At 43.4% G+C, this 17,928-nt stretch overlaps 1 protein-coding gene across 2 annotated transcripts in view; it reads left to right on the forward strand.

Moving 5' to 3' along the window:
- The window catches only part of Sulf1 (sulfatase 1), a 168,370-nt gene that overhangs the window by 40,208 nt on the left and 110,234 nt on the right, over positions 1 to 17,928 (forward strand). For both annotated transcript variants that reach the window (XM_028864577.2, XM_028864578.2), the window contains exon 2: positions 1,283 to 1,377. The gene's annotated coding sequence lies outside the window, so the exon portion shown is untranslated. The remainder of the gene's footprint in view (positions 1 to 1,282; positions 1,378 to 17,928) is intronic.

Below are 17,928 nucleotides of genomic sequence, written 5' to 3' on the forward strand. Positions count from 1 at the left end.
CACACACACACACACACACACACACACACACACACACACACACTCATCCACTGAGCCATGATACACCCAGTCCTTTGCCTGTGCCTTTCTCATGAAGAATTAAAGGTGTAAGCATTTCTATGTTCTCCTCAAATGTACATACATAGAGTTTATTATCATATATGTGAAAGTTCTAGAACTCACCACCTTCCAGGATGAGAAGCAGAAGGGGGTCATCTAAGTAACGCACGGGTGTACCAGATCAGAGAGTACAGAAGGAGTTCAGCCACTCTCTGAAGGAGAAGAGACTTGATGAGGGTGGGGTAGCAAGAAGAAAGTGGCACAGCAACATGCCAGCACCAGAGGCCCTACCGTGGGCATAGATGGGATGTCCACTAAGGGCAGAGCCCGAAACTGCCCACATTTAATGTGAACTCCAAAGCCAGTCCAGAACAAGAGATCACAGGTCTGCAAGCAATCTGCACCCATGGCCTCTGGGGGTTCCTCTGTGTAGATCAACATACAGTTGCCCTCACCCATGTAGAGGTAAGAAAGCTTCAAGCTTTCCATAAAACCTCTCTTAAACACTGTCGTTTTCATGAAAAAGAGAAAGAATTTAAAGGCAAAGGAAATATTGAATTGTTAAATGATATGTCATTTTCCTATTCTAGCCTAGTATTTCCTTGTCTGACTTACACATTGTACATTTACCTGGACCGTGTACATGTTAAAATGTGATATGAGAGGCTTCATGAAATGAGGTATTGGAATGAGGGCTGCTTCTAATGTGAAGTGTCGACATTTGCTTTGGACAGATTTTCCCCTGTTGGAAATGCAGAACAAACAAACTGAACCTCTTGTAAAGGCTTCCTTTGCTGCTCATCAAATAACAGCTTTGGGAAAATTCTATGATTCAGCACATTTCCCTTAAAAATAGATCCCACAACCTGAAATTAAATGTCCCTCAACTTTTAAATGTGGGACACACTGTAAATCTTTAAAAAGGGGAACTCTCCTTTATTGGAGCTATGATATCCAAGCAAAGAATAATATGAAATGGTATGAATGGGAAGCCATTCCCTTAAAGAAAAGGCAGAGTGGAAGCCTTTTAGACCTCTTTTAGAAGACCTCTTTTAGAAGAGGCCTGAATTACCCGGTATGCTTCAAAGAATTAATGTGGGTTGTCAGAAGATTATGCCTAATGATACTCTTCCTTTTGAGGCTGTGAAAGGGCGATCATCTGAGAGATGAGAGAAATTGCTGACAAAAATACAGTTGATAACACCTTTGTCCTCCATCACAGGTGCGGAGGGCCAGCCGCCATCAGCTGGAGAAGGTGAATTTGGCAAATGACATGAAGGTTCTTCACGGCAGAATCATCGCAGGGAAGCTTCAAAGGTACTCATCAAAGTTGTCTCTCTTAACTAATTGAACCGGGACCACCTGAGCACTGCACGCCACTTTGGGGAGTGGATGAGAAAGTTGAAGAACTAACAGGAACCAGAGTCCGTGGTCCCACCCCTTCCCGTGTGCTTGTCCATCTTGGTGGAGGGAGCAAAAGAGGCCTCGAGTGTGGCAGTCATGTTATGACATCAGTCCTCAGGAATGCAGAGACGGCACATAATAAACAAGACTCTAAAGAGTCACATGACTTAACGTGATACGCTGTTCAAAAGCTAGGGAGAGTTCTACCTCACAAGAGTCAAGAAATGAATGGCAGGCCAGCCACCTCGGCCATCCCAGTATACCGCAATGTCGGGAGTGCACAACTGTCACCCACCTTGTTCACAGCTTGTCTTCACACTTTCTTGCCTAAGAAGATGTGGGTGGCCCACTGGGAGACCAGCTCCCACATTTTCCCCAGGGTACTCTTGAGGCGTGAAGGATAAGAGACTTAGATAAAAGGATAGAGGGGAGAGAAACAGATAGAAACACAGGATAGCCTCGGGAGGGCCTGGATCCTTATCCACCGGCCCCTTCTGTCTCTTCTAAAGGGCTGTGTATAGCAATGCCAAGGGGTGGAGCAAAAGACCTCCTCCCAGCACAGCCAAGTATAGACCCTTCCAATCACCTCGGAAACCATGCATGTGGTCAAGTAATCTTCTAATGCAGCTCTGCTGGGTAAAGCAAGCTCAGATCTCACTAGGAAACCTATGTGGCCTCCACAAGAAGATAAGGTTAGCACCTAGAATGTCATGGGAGTGGGAAAAACTGTGGCAACCAACCACAGCGATTAGACATTGGTCCCAAGAACATGCTCAGGAGTTGAATTCACTCCAAGGAACTGTTCTTCAAGTGTCCAGTTCAAGCCCAGTTCAAGCTTATGCAGTAGAAACTGTTGAGTTCTTTTGGTCTCTGATTTCTCCTCTTCAACATCCTTCACCCTTTCCTTGATTTTCCTTCAAAGACTTCCGTTTGCCCAGGTTGTCTTAGAAACAGTTCTCTAGTCACCAGGAAGTTCATGAATCTTACACAGGGAAATAAAGTGAAATCTCTTCTGCTCTGTCTGGGTTTCAGGTCACCTCTGTCTGCTGAGGGTGTTTTTGATCGGAAGTGTCTGGGCACTCAGGGTGACGAGTGTCGCAGTATTCAATCCTAGACACTCCCCAGCAGCTTTTCTCTGTCTGGGAGCTTTGCAGATGGGGCAGGATATCCCTATGGCGGTCAAGTTAGCCCACTGGTCATCTGACCGTGGAATCAATAGAAAGGGGAGGTGTTGAAAAGGAGCCTTCTTATCAAGCAAAACAAAGGCCCCTGCAAACAGGGGAGAAAACATTCCCAAACAGAAAAATAAGATATACACCTAGGAGAAAGTTCTGGAAATGAAATCGGAACCTCTCTAGAGTTCTCTACTTCTTCAGTCAGTTTACCAAACATCTCTTTGTGAACCTCAAGGCCAGTGCTTTGGCATTTCTCTGGGACCAAGGTTGGCCTCGAGTATGATGCCATTGAAAATTAACTACAGAAATTAATTTTCAGAATCACAGAAATGAATGTTGGAAATATCAACATTACCGTTGCTTTTCCAAGGGACTGCTGAAGTCAGCTGTCCCCCAGCATCTTCTTGGGTTGTTGGTGTTAGGAAATGGCCACTTCTCTGGAATTCGGTTCTCTTGTTTATCTGACCAGTCACTTTTCATTTCACACTTTCCTCTTTTTAATGAGACATTCTCCCCTTCAAGTGTTCCCCCCTTTTCAGTTTTCAGCATATTCTTTTTATGAGGAAGTAGATTGTTTTTTGTATTACCGGGTCACAGTCTTTGTTCAACTTTAACATGCAGGACACTTATTTCTTAACAACCTGCAGGCTCCCAGTAGACCTGGTTCCAATCTCCTTTTTCCATATGTGGACTGGAAAATTCAAATTTCAGGGCTGACTGGCTATAGCTCCTCAACTACGTCTGTATTCACATTGCCTTGATCGTCCCGTCCAGGGAGTTTAGCAGAAGGAAAAGGGTCCTTTTAGAATGGGTCTGGACAGTCGGGGACATTTACTGACGAGTGTGGCCTCAGAATTGTGGCCTGTGCCGTTTTCTTTACTTTTCTGTTCATGCCATCGGTGGAGAGTGAGCCTTTGCTTTCTATTCCTCTGTGTCAAGAGCTCCCTGTGGAGAATAGGGAGGTGTTTGCTTCTGAAACCTCATACCTGAGCTTGGTTCCCCTTCCCAAACATGTAAATGTGAATGGAAAGAGGCCACTCCACAAAGTTGCCCCACACCTGAAGCATGTTCATGCACCTAATACTAATAAGATTAAATACATGTGTAAATACAAACGCGCACATACACACACACACACACACACACACACACACACACACACACACACGAACACATTCGTAGCATGAATAAGGCCAAGGGCCCGGTTTATTCTCCAAAATCACTAAATAAATCTGCTTCTCTAATTTTAGAGGTTGGCATTTCCTCCAAAATCCATAACTCAAACAACAGAACCAGGAAATACTGTAGGCAAACCCCAAGCATCTGTGGATTTGGTATATTAGTTATTTTGTTTGCCATGCAGTAGCATTCTTGGCAGGAATGACCTAAGGGAAGCAGGTTGCCTTGACTCACAGTTTCATGGCTATCATGGCAGGGCACAGTGGCTGCAGCAGCTCCGTCATCTGTGGGCGAGAGCTCACAGAATAACTTGTTCACATCTTGTCAGTTCAGGAAGAGAGTTTGTGTGAAAGCGGAAGCAGATGTCACCTTCCAGGGGCTACTCTTAGTGGCCTGTGTCAAATATTGGACCCTCTCCCAGATGGTGTCAGTAGCTAGGGTTGGGTGTTCAAACACATGGGCCTGTGAAGGTCATTTCACATTTAAACCATTACAGTTGGATTGCCAGAAGATTGACTTTTTAAAACAAAATTCATTTGTTTTTATTTTATGTGTATGAGCATTTTGCCTGCATGCCTGGTGCCCACAGAGACCAGAAGAGGGTATTGTGTTGCCTGAAGCTGGAGTTGCAGGCAATTTTTAGCCACCACTTGTGAGCTGAGAATAAGATCCAGGTCCTTAAGTGCTGAGCCATCTTAGAAAAATTAGAATTTTTTTTTAAAATGTTTATTATTTGTGTGTGTGTGAGAGAGAGGGGGGGGGGAACCAGAGGGTGTTTATGGGCACCATGTGGGTGCATCTTTCCAGCCCCTGAAAGCTGATCCTTGTTCTAAGGACAGATAGGTTGCAACATGAAAGTCACCAAAAGAACACTGAAAACTCTGTCTCAGGACATTTGGGAACTTTTCAGTATTCACATAAAAAATATTTACACATGGGAACAGATTATTAACTTGCATTGAGCACAGTGTCCAGCTAGAAATATGCCTGTCCAAATAGAAATTTTTGGTATTGTCCCTTCTGGGCTCTGATATGGCACTGTTGGACAAGGTTTGGTGCACTTAGGTGGGTTAATTTATAAAGAAGTCTTCGTTGTTTGTAAGGAAATGCCACAGGTTTTTACAAGCACACAAGGTTTGTAAGACCTTGTGTCGCCCTGTTGATGGCTGCTTGTTTTTGTTTTGAGATAGGGTCTCCCATACTGCAGGCTGGCACCAAACTCACTGTGCAGCCAAGGACAACCTTACATTTCTGATCCTCCTACTTACACCCCCCCAAGAGTCTGAATTTGATGCAGACCCTAAACACTGTTAAATTCATTCATCTTGGTATCCAATTAGCACTTAATGCTTTCCCAAATTCATTTCAGTGTATACCGTAGAGTATTGTTTTGTGAAGATTTTCTCTGAGCATTTCTCATTAAAGAAGGCAGCAGAATGCTAATATTATTTAAAAGTATGCATTAATTGTACAAAAGCATAATAGCTGCCTCCTGTGAAATTTTAAAAAGCATTAAAAGAAAACAAAAAAATTGCACACAACTCAAATGCATCAGTCTTTTCTGTGTGAATACACATTTGGTATAATAATAGAAAATTGCTGCTGTGTGGCTGCTTTTAGATTTTAACTACTTGTTTTTAGATGTTACCATGCTGGGCATTAAATCCTGCCTGCTGTGGGATGGTCTGTATGTCAAATCGGTTGCTCTGATTGGTCAATAAATAAAACACTGATTGGCCAATGGCCAGGCAGGAAGTATAGGCAGGACTAACAGAGAGGAGAATTGAGAGAACAGGAAGGCAGAGAAACTGCCAGCCGCCACCATGACAAGCCGCATGTGAAGACACCAGTAAGCCACAAGCCATGTGGTGTGGCAAGGTATAGATTTATGGAAATGGATTAATTTAAGCTATAAGAACATTTAAAAAGAAGCCTGCCACGGCCATACAGTTTGTAAGCAATATAAGTCTCTGTGTTTACTTGGTTGGGTCTGAGCGGCTGTGGGACTGGTGGGTGACAAAGATTTGTCCTGTCTGTGGGCAAGGCAGGAAAACTCTAGCTACACCTGCCCAAGCACTTCAGCTTCCTCCAAGAGCAGCAATTCTACGTAGCAGTGTTTAGTGTCTCCTAGAACCGCACGTGTGGAAGATAGAGAATTTTATTCTGGCTGTCCTTCTCTTGGTAACAAACAGCTTATAGTTTGTGCATTGCCTTTTTAGTTCTCTTTGACTTGTTTAACTCTCTCTTACATGGACTGGGACACATAAGTTGGTTTTGCTTTTCCCCCACAAGACACAGCATTCCGGAAGCAGAGTGGGTAGGAAGTCTATGTGGCTGCATTCTAGTGCTGCTTTTTAAACACATCCTCTGCATTGTCCCTTTACCCTTTGGAGTCTAAAAGACTTTGACGTGTGTCTTCAATAAGAATATAAGAGAAAAAGTAACACACGTCTGTATACCTATGTGTCCACAGTTGAGCATGTCCCTTAAGACAGCACAACCTCAAATCCAGTGAGCTTGTGGGCTTTGCTGGGTTTTGTTTGTGGTGCTGAGGATGTGACCATCTGAAGGTGGATCTCTCTACTCTGGACTCCATTTGCAGCCTGGTGAGTTTGCATTCAAAGAAGACAGTAGATACCAATGGGCTGAGAAGCACAGGTCTGTTGGGTTGTACCGTCTCTAGCTGGCACAACCTCTATTCTCATTTAGTCATGACCTGTCCCAGCATTCAACAAGGCTACGGCTCACCAGCTCTGGCTACCAATAGAGCAGTGCTTTGTTTCACAGAAGGAGGAAGCCAGCTACAGAGACAGCGCCTGGTCGAGGAAAGCTTCTCTGCCCTTGCCATAACGATACATTCCGACGAGAAGTTAACAGGAAGAGCGCTACTTCCCTGTTGAGAGAATGTAGTCCAATTATGTTGAGGGTTGGGACTGCGAGACATTCACAAGTGACCATCAAGAGAAAAAGAATGGGATGATGTCACTCTTTGCCAGGACAATCACTGAAATGAAATCAGGTCACACAACAATAGTCTTGTTCTGTGCTTGGAGCCAGAAGTTGTTAGAACAGAGGCCTGTGCTGTGGTATTTCTCAGAAAGGATCTCAGGGCTGCTACTCACGTAATCATGTCTCCCCCTAAACCCTGAAGGCACACCAGAGAAGCAGAATATTTCCATCTGATGCAGAAATGACCCACACTGGGGTCTGATCACTTGTTTAAGATGACAATGTCACAATTCACCATTTTCAAAAAAAGTGTCCTGGTTCTTGCAACACGTATTCTGTAGGGAAACAATACTGCCACAGAGCTTGGGACCAGATCCGACATTTTTCATCAGTGTTTCTTGTAGGAGGAGAATTCTGACTAGCACACTCCAGTCAAGAAGGAATGTATTCCTCTGTTTCAGGAAGCCACTTTCTGAAAGGAGGCACTGCCCTGTGCCCCATGAGAGCATTTTTTAGGGCTTATTAATTCGGTTTACAGAGAACTATTTGGTCTGTGTTAGTTGATCCTGTGTTCCTAGTTTCAGTGACAAACATGTTCAATTTTATATTTCTTCTCTCAGGAATATCCTAATTTGACCTCATTTATCTGCTTACATTTCACAAGAGTGCATGATAATTACAAGTGAAGGGTAGACTCTCGAAGAAGCCATCCCCAGAATAATTAGACAGAAAGGTCAAATCTGTTGTCACTGCATTAGAAGACCTTTGGAGAAATTAGCCATTGGCCAAGCCTTCTTCTACTTGGTTTTAATAGTAAAATGGAAATACTTTTTGCAGGCACTTTACAGAAATGTGTAGCTTGAAGACTTGTAGAAAATGCCCATGCTGACTAAAACCAGTGGCCTTCAAGGACATGAATATATTTGGTTCTTGTCTTTGTCATAGTTAAGTGAAAATGTAAAAGAAAAAAATGACCTGAGAATTCATTTTCATTTTGTGATTTTCTTCTTGAATTACTCAGGAGTCTTACCTTGTTCGCTAAGGTATTGGAGACATTGTGATCTACATGTGAAAGCCCTTTTGACTACTGCTACCAAAATGCAAAGAGGATCATATAGATAGTCTTGTATCTAGGGGCAGATTCTAAAGTAAACATTAATTTCCACCATCTATATTTGGAGATGAAAGGTAGATTGACTATAGGATGTTTGGGAAAGGATAATTTTTTAAGGATAATTTTGTTATTATTAACGTGTATGTGTGTGCATATATGCATGTGTGTTCAGGTGCTCAGGGAGGCCAGAAAGGGAAAGTGGATTCCCTGGAGCTAGAGTTACAGGTGGCTGGGAGCCTTCTGATATTGGTGCTGGAATCTGAACTCAGGTCCTCTGCATGAGCAGTAAATACCCTTGATTGCTGAACCATCTCGTCAGGCCCAGGGTAATCATTTTAACTTTAAAAGTAAGTAAATATTTCTGAACACGTTGTCAGCACTATCATAAGCTCCCAAATTTCCACTTCCCATTTCCTTCCCATTTGTTCCTGCATGACATCTAAGTCCCTTGCCTACCGTCAGCGTACACCAGCATTGGAACTGCACAGAGCTCTTGAAGCGAATCTATTGACAAACTAAGTCATTTAGTACTGACATCTTTTAATGAGATTCACAATCAAATTAATTTTAAGAGCTATTAGCTTTTACGTTTTTTCAGCAATAAGGGAGTTGATGGATTTTTGTATGCTGAGAAGGAGGGAGGGGGGGAAGAAAGCCTAAATGGCCCAGGTGTTTAATTAATTTAATTAATCCATCCACATCCTACAATTCATAGGCACCTAGTCCAGCCAGAGGCGCATGGGTGATGGTGTTTGGCACTACAATGGCCAGTTACCATTCTGAGTGGCCAGTGGCGTGCTATATGGATTACAGGGATTTTGTCTCCTGAAGAGAAGAACATGGAACTGAGAACCAAGAACTTCTGCTGGATCTGGTGTTAGGCATTCAGCCTCCTACTTTCTAGGGAATTAGAATGTACTCTTCTCATTTCCCCTCACTGGGATGTTGTAAATAAAGAACGCAAAAGCACTTTAGGGGGGAAACAGCCGTGGGAAGCCACTCAAACATAACCTCCGGCTATTGTAATATGAAAAGACTAAGGCCTTGTGTGGTGATCATTAGTTCCCATCATAATGTGTTGTTCCCAGTACCTTATTTCTCCCTCATTATTCTTTTAGTTCGATGTCTGTCTGCCAGTAAACTAATCCCAGTGTGTGTTTTTGATGGTTGGCACATATTCAAAACTATTTTGCAAAGAAGAGAAGCTGTGGAATCCCAAGGGTTCCAACTCCATGTTCAGTGCTAGAGAATTCTAAGTCAATCAAAAGAGAATAAAGACTATTTATGAGCGTGAGCATTAGAAGCAAAGAGAATTGGTAAGGACATAAATGTGGTCATAGTTGTTGAAGTTCAGCTAAGGATTGGCTCTGAAACGTTAGATAATTAGGAAGAAGACTATGGTAAGATCAGCTCCCAGGGGAGGGGTTCTGCTGCTTTTAACGTCTGGTTGATCAGCTCCTGCCATGCACTAAAAATGGTTGAAAAACAGTCTTTATCAGGATCCTCTGACAGAAGCCAGGGACACCCCACCCCCTAACTCAAAAAAAAAAAAAAAAAGAAAAAAAGATTTCCTACAGCGTGCTCGAGGTGTCTGTCATGGACTGCTTTCTCCCAGGGAGATGTTCAGTTTTTGTCTTAGCCTTTCCTGTTGTCAAGCATTGATTCACAGAACTTCTTTCAAATTTATTGCATCCAGAATCTCAGCTTAGTAGTGCTGAAATGTCCCTTCCGGGTGAAAAGAGAGGAATGTGGTTTACATTTCTCATTTGGAAGTCCATCCAGTTTAATGAATTTTCTTCCCGGGTGTGAAAATATTAAGACAGAGATCATATGACATGACTTGTGTATACATGTATGAGCATCCATTCTAGCAACAATTAGCCCCTCAAAGTGACAAATAATAATTCTCACTATCAAAACATTGGGCTTTTGTTAAGCAGCAACTCATAGGCAGTAGGCTCTTGCAACTAACCCTGTCATAATTAGACTAGGATATTGGCTTTTGTGGCTATCTAAAAATATATACAATGATGCCCACTGGTGTGGCGTATAAAGAGCCCTTCATACTTTAGGGAGACTTCAGGAGAGTTGCAGGGGTTCCCACCTGCAAAGATGTCTTCCCTGAAGTTCAAATCTGTCTCTTTTATCCCTACTTTATACTGACCTGTGAGAAAAATGAACAGAGATTAGGGATATATACTGCTGCCTGGGTCCAGATCCCCACATTGCTATTTTCTAACTATGGCTTCGTTTTGTTGTGTTGGGTAAGATGGGAATGTGTTCCAAAACCTTATTTGCTGAAAGTCTCAATCACATCCTCAGTGTGATGCTCAGAGGTGGGCCTTTAGGAAGTGATGGGATTGTGAGGAATCTGCCCCCATCCATGGATTAGCCCATTAGTGGATTCATAATCCAATGACAGCTTTGGAAGGTGGTGGAAACTAAGAGGACCTTGGCTGGAGGAACAAGGTCACTAGGAGTGTACCCTTGAAGGGTAGACATCATCCCTGCTCTATCCCTTCCTCTTTCTCACTGTCTCTCCCTCAGTCACTCATTGTCACTCTTGACCTGCTTCCTGGGTGCCCTGGGCTGAGAGACTTTCCCCACCACCCTGCTCCTGCCTTGTCCTGGCCTGAAAGCAATGGAACCAGGTGACCAGGAACTAATGGAAACTGCTGGCCCCCTATACCATAATCTTCCTCATTTAAGTTGCTTGTCTCGGGGACTAAACAGTGACTAATACAGAAGGCTAAAGGAAGATTCAAAGGTGGAGAAAGAAGAACGGGGTCTAAGTTACCACAAAGGCTGAAGAGATAGATAGTTGGATGCTTTGATGGAAGAAATCCAGTGAGACCAAGGATAGGAGGCCCTTGGACCTCAGATTACATTCCTTATGAAATAGTAGTAGAAGGGAAAAAAGAATCTAATGGATGAGGCAGTGAACACAGAGTTGCCATTTCTACCCCATGCTTTCCCTGTCAGCCTGTGTCTCCTTTTCTCGCAATGCTAGAGGCTCCAGTCATCTTGGTTCTGGTAGAAGAGGAAGGTGCAAGGTTGCTGAGTGTTCCAGGCATGTGCACAGAGCAAAGAAAAAGAAACAGAAAATATAAACAAGGAAGGTTCTCTATCCAGGAGTTATCCAAAATGCTTGTCTATAAATACTTTAGATTTCAGATTTTTTTCTAAGTTTTAAAATAGTTACACACATCGTGAGATCTTAGAGGTGAGACTCAAGTCTAAACACAAAATGCATTTGTATTTCATGTAAACCTTGAACACACAGGCTGATGGTAATTTCCTACAATGTTTTTTGAGAACTCTGTCTATGACATCATGGGTTGGGTTTCTGCTTGTCATACAGTGTGGGTGCTAAAATTTGAAGATTCTCAATCTTAAATTTATCAGATTTGAGATAGGGTCTCACTCTGTATATCCCTGGCTGACCTGGAACTTTGAAGACCAGGCTGGCCTCAAACTCCCAGAGATTTGCCTGCCTCTGCCTCCCAGGTGCTGAGATTAGACCATGCCCAGCTTCCTTAAAATTCTTGAATAGATATGCAGATTGCACATTTAACATGGTAAAGTCCTCTCACTGACTAATTCCATCTTTTCTATCCATTTTTCCCAAACTAGAGTTTTCACACCAGGAAGCACTCTATCCCCACCCCCCACCCCCCACCCCCAAGTTAGAGACTAAACCTTCTTTTTCTTTCCTTTTTTTCTTCCCTGGGGTGCTGGGGATTGAAACCAGGGCCTCAACACATGTTCACAGTACTTCACTATTGAGCTATATCCCTAGCTTTCCTGATCCTTTTAATTTCTTTTTAAGACAAGGCCTCCCTGCATGGCTCAGGCTAAACTTGGTCCTCGGGTTCTCCTGCTTCCTCCTTCAGAGTAGATGGGGTTAGAGGTCGCCCCAGCTTCTTTATTTCACATTTCTATTGACTCCACCAACTGATCTACATACAGCCCTCGCCATGATTTTTGTTTTGACCCCATTGGGGACTGAAATCCTTACACGTAATGATGGGATCTCACTGAGCTCTGCATTGCCAGTGGGAAACAGAATGTTTAGCACATTGCACACGTTACAGATAATATTGAGTGAAGGACTGAATGACTGTTGTTAATGCTCTCTCCATAATGGTTAAGGTCTGTCTGTGTATTAGGGGAGACAGATCTAAACGCCTAGGTGTTTTATAAGAGATGCTTGTTCCAACAACAGAAAAGTCAACTGAGCCACCAAAGCCATATAAGCTAGAAATCAGTGCTGGGGCTGAACTAGTTCTGTACTAAGCTTACTGAATAGTCTTCGTAACCCTAGGATTGCACTCAGAAGAAAAAAGTCATGTTTCCAGGGATGATAGGACAGCGATGACAGGAAGCTGGCAAGTAGAGTGTCTGCCCTCAGGGGTTTCTGTCTCTAAGCATGAAGAGCAGGATTACAACTTCTAGAGTCTTCCAAAGGACTCTGGTAGCTTTTTAAGTTAAACTTGGTTGGCCTTTTGACTGTCTATCTTGATGCCTTCCTACGTCAAAAAGTCAACTCAAAGGAAAAGTGAGTCTAATTGCCACGAATGACAGGGAATGGGAAGGAGGAAGCCTCCATTTTCACGTTCCAAGTTTTTTTCTAAAATCTTTTAAAAAGATTTGCTTGTTTTTATTTTGTGTGTATGAGTGTTTCCCTGCATATATGTATATTCACCCCATGTGTGCCTTGTGCCCTTGGAGGTCAGACTAGGGCACCGGATGCCCTGGAACTAAAGTTATGATCATTGTAGCCACCGAATGTGTGCTGGGAACTGAAGCCAGGTCCTCTGCAACAGCAGCAAATGTTCTTAAGCTCAGAGGCATCTCTCCAGCCCTCTAAAATCTTAATATAAGCACATTTCATGTGAAATAATATTCATAACTGAAAAAATGTAGGATTCATAGAAGTCTCTTTAAAATTGGTGATGCAAAATATCTCTAAATATATGTACATCTTTCCTTATCATAGCTTTAATTCATTACTGAAGGATCCCTAAATTAAGAAGTATTCCAACTGTACAACGTACACGTACCACCTACTTTGTAGTTAAAATCTAGTTTTCACAACATCGTTATTATCAATATTACACAGTCTTCTAATATTTAATCTCCCTTTATGTCTAGAGCACTGGTTCTCAACCTTCCTAATGCTGCAGCCCTTTATTTAATACAGTTCCTCATCTTGTGGTGACCTCCAACCATAGAATTGTTTCATTGCTACTTCGTAACTATAATTTTGCTACTATTATGGATCATAATGTAAATATCTGATATGCAGGATATCTGATATGTGACTCCTATGGGATCCTGACCCACGAGTTGAGAACAGCTGGTCTACAGGCTTCTTAAAAATCCTCTGTCCTTTTCCCCCAATGTATTTCTGGCCTCTTTCAATTCAATAGCAGGATTTTATGTCAAGGAAGTCTGCCCAAGTGTGATGTCCGCTCTTTTGGTTTTTTCTTCCAGTTGTCTTTGGCAAGGCACTCTTTTAACTCTGTCCTTTGATGACACAGCCTGCCAGGTGGAAATAATCATTTGACCCCTGCATGCATGTTTTTACGGACCCCGGCATTTCTAACCATAGAACACAAACCTAGCACATTATTGTGGCAAGCGTTTCAATGGAATGCTTTTTCTGTTTCAGGTCAGGGTGAAATGACATTCAGAGAACAGAGATTTAAGTTTGTGGTTGCAAAACTGTTTAAAACTAGGGGTTTAATTTCACTTTGCTTTTTTGTTGTTTTTTTTTTTTTTTTTCCCAAACATCCCCCCCTTGGTTTACACTGCCCAGTTAAGAATTTAAAAGGAGGCCTTTGCCAAAGCCTCGGGTTCCACCTGGTTTGAGGTTGAAGCCACATGAAGCCACCGCATTTTGCATAGTTTCCATTTGAAATGATCTACCAGCTGGGGTTCTCTTTCAGGGTGGGCCAGGCTTACGTGAGACTTGGCCAAGCCTTTCAATGAACCTGCTCGAAGTTTTGATTTTCTATCAGACCCCAAAATGAGGCCACTCATCTAGTCCCACCTTTCAAAGGCTGACATTGTAATGTCCCCAGAGTGTGTAGAATCATTCCTCGGGGTGAGGCGTAATGACACTTTGTGGTGTAATGGCGGGGGGGTGGGGGGGGAATTTTTCAGTCACTTGGCATTCACTCTAATTGGAAAACCAGACAAGCTAGGAAATAGAGGCTCTGGTGTCAGGCAAAGCATTTGGAGGAAAGAAATTCTTTTGATGTCTCAACAAAAGGATTTTCAAGTAAATAGCTCAGAGACCCATTTAATTCATTTTTTTGGCTTTGTTTCTTCCTTAAGCATTCATCAATGCAACTGGTGGTATTCATTGAGCATTACTACATGCAAGGTGTGTTTAAAATGCCCATCACTGGGACAGAATACTTGAGAAAATAAACTTGGGAAAAAGCTTTTTCTGAGCTAATGGTCCTGTGTTGGGGCCTGTCTCAGGAGAGTAATTCAAGGCAGAAGCATATGGCAGAGAAGGCTGCTCACTTCATGGAAGAGACAAGGATCCCAATATTCTCTTCAAAGAGAAGCCACCAATGTCCAAACTTCCTTCCGCTTGGCCACCTGAATGTCCCACCACCTTCGGGGAACAGCAGAAATGGTCAACAAAGACTCCCACATAAGGCTTTTGGGTAACATCTAAGAATCAAACTATTGAACCAGTCAGGGTGGTGCATGCCCATAATTTCAGCTCCCCAGAGGGCAGTACAGGAGCATCACAAGTTCAAGGTCAGCCTGGGCTACATACTAAGACTCTATCCAAAAAACAAAAAGCATAACAAACAAAAACAGAAAAAGAACCAAACTATAGAATATGCCAAGCCTTGTTCTAAGAATTGGAAATGTATTAGTAAGCAAAATATTTAGATCCAGGACTCTGTGGCTGTCACATTCTAGCAAGGGGAGAAAGATGATCATCTAATTGTACCTACCAAATATATATATTGTCAATTAGAACAGAGAACAAAATGAACAAGAAGGTAGATTGCAGTGCTAAAAAGGACTCAGCAAGAAGGTAGGGAGGAAAGGATTTGCACTTAAAGGAGGTAGAAAACTCACAACCAAGGCTCTCTCTCTCTCTCTCTCTCTCTCTCTCTCTCTCTCTCTCTCTCTCTCTCTCTCTCTCTGAGACAGATGTTGCTCTGTGTAGTTCTGCCTGTCCTGGAACTCACTATGTAGACCAAGTACTAGGATTAAAGGTGTACCACCACACCAGGCTGCAACCAATTATGTTAAAGAAGAATATTCTGGGAGCTGGAGGGATGGCTCAGTGGTTAAGAGCACATACTGCTCTGAAAGAAGAACCAAGTTCGGTTCCAAGCACTCTTGTTGGTGCTGACAACCACTGAGGACTCCAGGGGATTGGTGTTCATGTGCACATACATAATTAAGAATAATAAAAGTTAATCTTTAAAAAGGAAAGCACTCCAGAGAGAAACAGAAACTAAAGTGCAAACCTCACTGAAAGCAGTGGAGCAATGCATTGTGGGAACCACAGAAAGAGTGTGCCGGCTAACTGGAATCAGTGCTCAGGGCACTGGCAGGAAATGATGTCAGAGTCACCACGGGCCAACATATGACCCACAGGCCATGGGAAGACTGGGGCTATTTTTCTAGATAAAAGGGAAATGACTATTGAGTTTCATACAAAGGAATAGCGCATCTGACTTATCTTTCCAGCAGCTCTCTCTGCCATGCTGGCAGCAGACGGTAGATGAACAACAGCAACAAGAACAGACTTGCTATGGAGCCATTGAAATAGATGAGAGAACTTCACACTTAACCGATAATAATAGAAGCAGCAAAAATAGACATGGGCTATTTATAAAGAAGGAGCCAACAGTATCGCCTAATCAATTGGATGTCATTCTTGAAAAACACTAGAGGAGAGAAGGAGAGAGGGAGGGAAGGGGGAGAAGGAGGAAGGAAGAGAGAGACTTACCTCAGGAGTTTAGTGGTTTCAGTAATTGAATTGGAGATGTCTGTTAGTCCTCTTAGTGGAAATACCATTAGGCATTTAGATTTACGAGTTCGGAAAGGATGGTTGCATTTGGAAATCATTATCATGATGTCTGTGGTGGTGTGGGTTTAGATAGAGAAAAGAGCCGCAGTCCTCTGCCCAGAGTATCCAGTCCTCTCCCTGTACTATCTGGCATTCAGAGGTAGAAGAGAAAAAGATGAAGCCAGGGGCGGTGAAGAGATAACTGCCTTCTCAGTGCTGAGGAGGCTGAGGCAGGACATCATGAGTCCAAAGATACCCCAGGCTGCAGTGAGCCCTTGACTCAAAACAAACTGAATAAATCCGATGAGAAATAAAAACAACAGCCAGGGGAAAATATTAGAAAGAGCTCTGGGGAAATAGGAGGAAGATGAACAAGCTGTCCCTTGGATAAAGGAACACAGCACCTTAAGAAGGCAGCATCGATTCCGACAAGTCCTGTCTGACTAAGACTGAGCAGTCACCACTGGATTTTCTACCCGTAGCCCATGGGTGGCACACGCAGCCTGGGCGGTGCATATGAGCACAGCGCTGGCAGCCTCAGGACCTGCTGGAAGTGTGGGGTAAAAGAAAGAACAAAAGCAAAGACGAAAGTATGGCGGCTCTCACAAGAATCTTGCTGCTGCTGGGCTGTGGTGGTGCACGCCTTTTATTCCAGCACGCGGGAGGCAGAGCCAGGTGGATCTCTGTGAGTTCGAGGCTAGCCTGGTCTACAGAGCGAGCTCCAGGACAGGCACCAACCCTACACAGAGAAATCCTGTCTCAAAACAAACAAACAAACAAAAATGCTGCCAGTGAAGAAAAGAAATGGGACAGGACCGTTAGTATTTTCAAATAAAAATGAGTTTTTAAAAGGGGGTGGGACTCGGAGGGGGTTCAGCAGTTCAGAGTCCCTGCTGCCCTTCCAGAGAACACTAGTTCAGATCCCATCATAAAAATAAATCTTTAAAAAGAAATAAACCAATTAGAGAAACGACAGCATGTTTATACAGGGATGGCACCGGCATTGTTTTGAGGGGGGAGTACAGTGTTTCAGAGAAGAAGGGAGTGTGGCGGAGCTGAGACTGTGAATACATCAAGAGATGTGACTCCCAGTCCACAGACAGGAGAACCCACTGGAGAATGTGAGCGTGCAATCGGTTCAGAAACTCACAGAGATGAGAAGGGTGGGGGGCCTTAGGTGGGGGATGAGCAGTTGTGGGGCTCAAGGCTATGGGGGTCTTCTGCAGGTCTGTTTACTCAGTAAAGTGTGAAGTGAGTGTAAGATAGATAACGGAGGGAATGAAAGACTAATCCGAATGGAGAAATAAGGACAGTTACCCAGCAATGTTGGGGGTTATTAAGGTCCATGTCACTGAGTGTGACCTGAGAACATTCAGGGTGAGTTTGTAATTTTTCTCCATGTGTGCACTACACCAGTGTGCCAACAGACTAAGGCAGGGAGTTGGACTGACTCTGGTTGAGCAATAACAAGTGAGAATAGCAAGGCAGTCGGAAGAGTGCCAACCACTCAGAGCAAGGACGCAGAGAAGGAAGAGAACCGAGGGTGTTTCATGGATCCGTGTATAATTTCTAACCAGAGTTTGACCTGAGAAGGAAGAGAACCGAGGGTGTTTCATGGGTCCGTGTATAATTTCTAACCAGAGTTTAACCTGAGAAGGAAGGGTGAAAATGGCCAAGGAACCACAGCAGGGCAGGTGACTTGGAGTTGGCTATTAAAAGTAGTGATCAGAGGAGGCTTGGAACTGAGTTCTGATCCTCAGCACATAAGCAAGATGCTTACCATGCAGGTATGTATCTGTAACCCCAGTGCAGGGGCAGAGACTAGAGATCCCAGAGTTCAGTGCCCAGCCACTGTGTAGCTGAGTCAAGGATGTTTGGGTTTGCTGAGAAATGGTGTCCCACAAAATGAGGAGCCACCAAGCAGCAAACCCAACTTCAACGGTTAGCCTCCACATGTGTGCCTACACACCCACATGCACATGCACATGCACATG

This window comes from Peromyscus leucopus, chromosome 5 (genome assembly GCF_004664715.2).
Source record: "Peromyscus leucopus breed LL Stock chromosome 5, UCI_PerLeu_2.1, whole genome shotgun sequence".
Classification (NCBI taxonomy): domain Eukaryota; kingdom Metazoa; phylum Chordata; class Mammalia; order Rodentia; family Cricetidae; genus Peromyscus; species Peromyscus leucopus.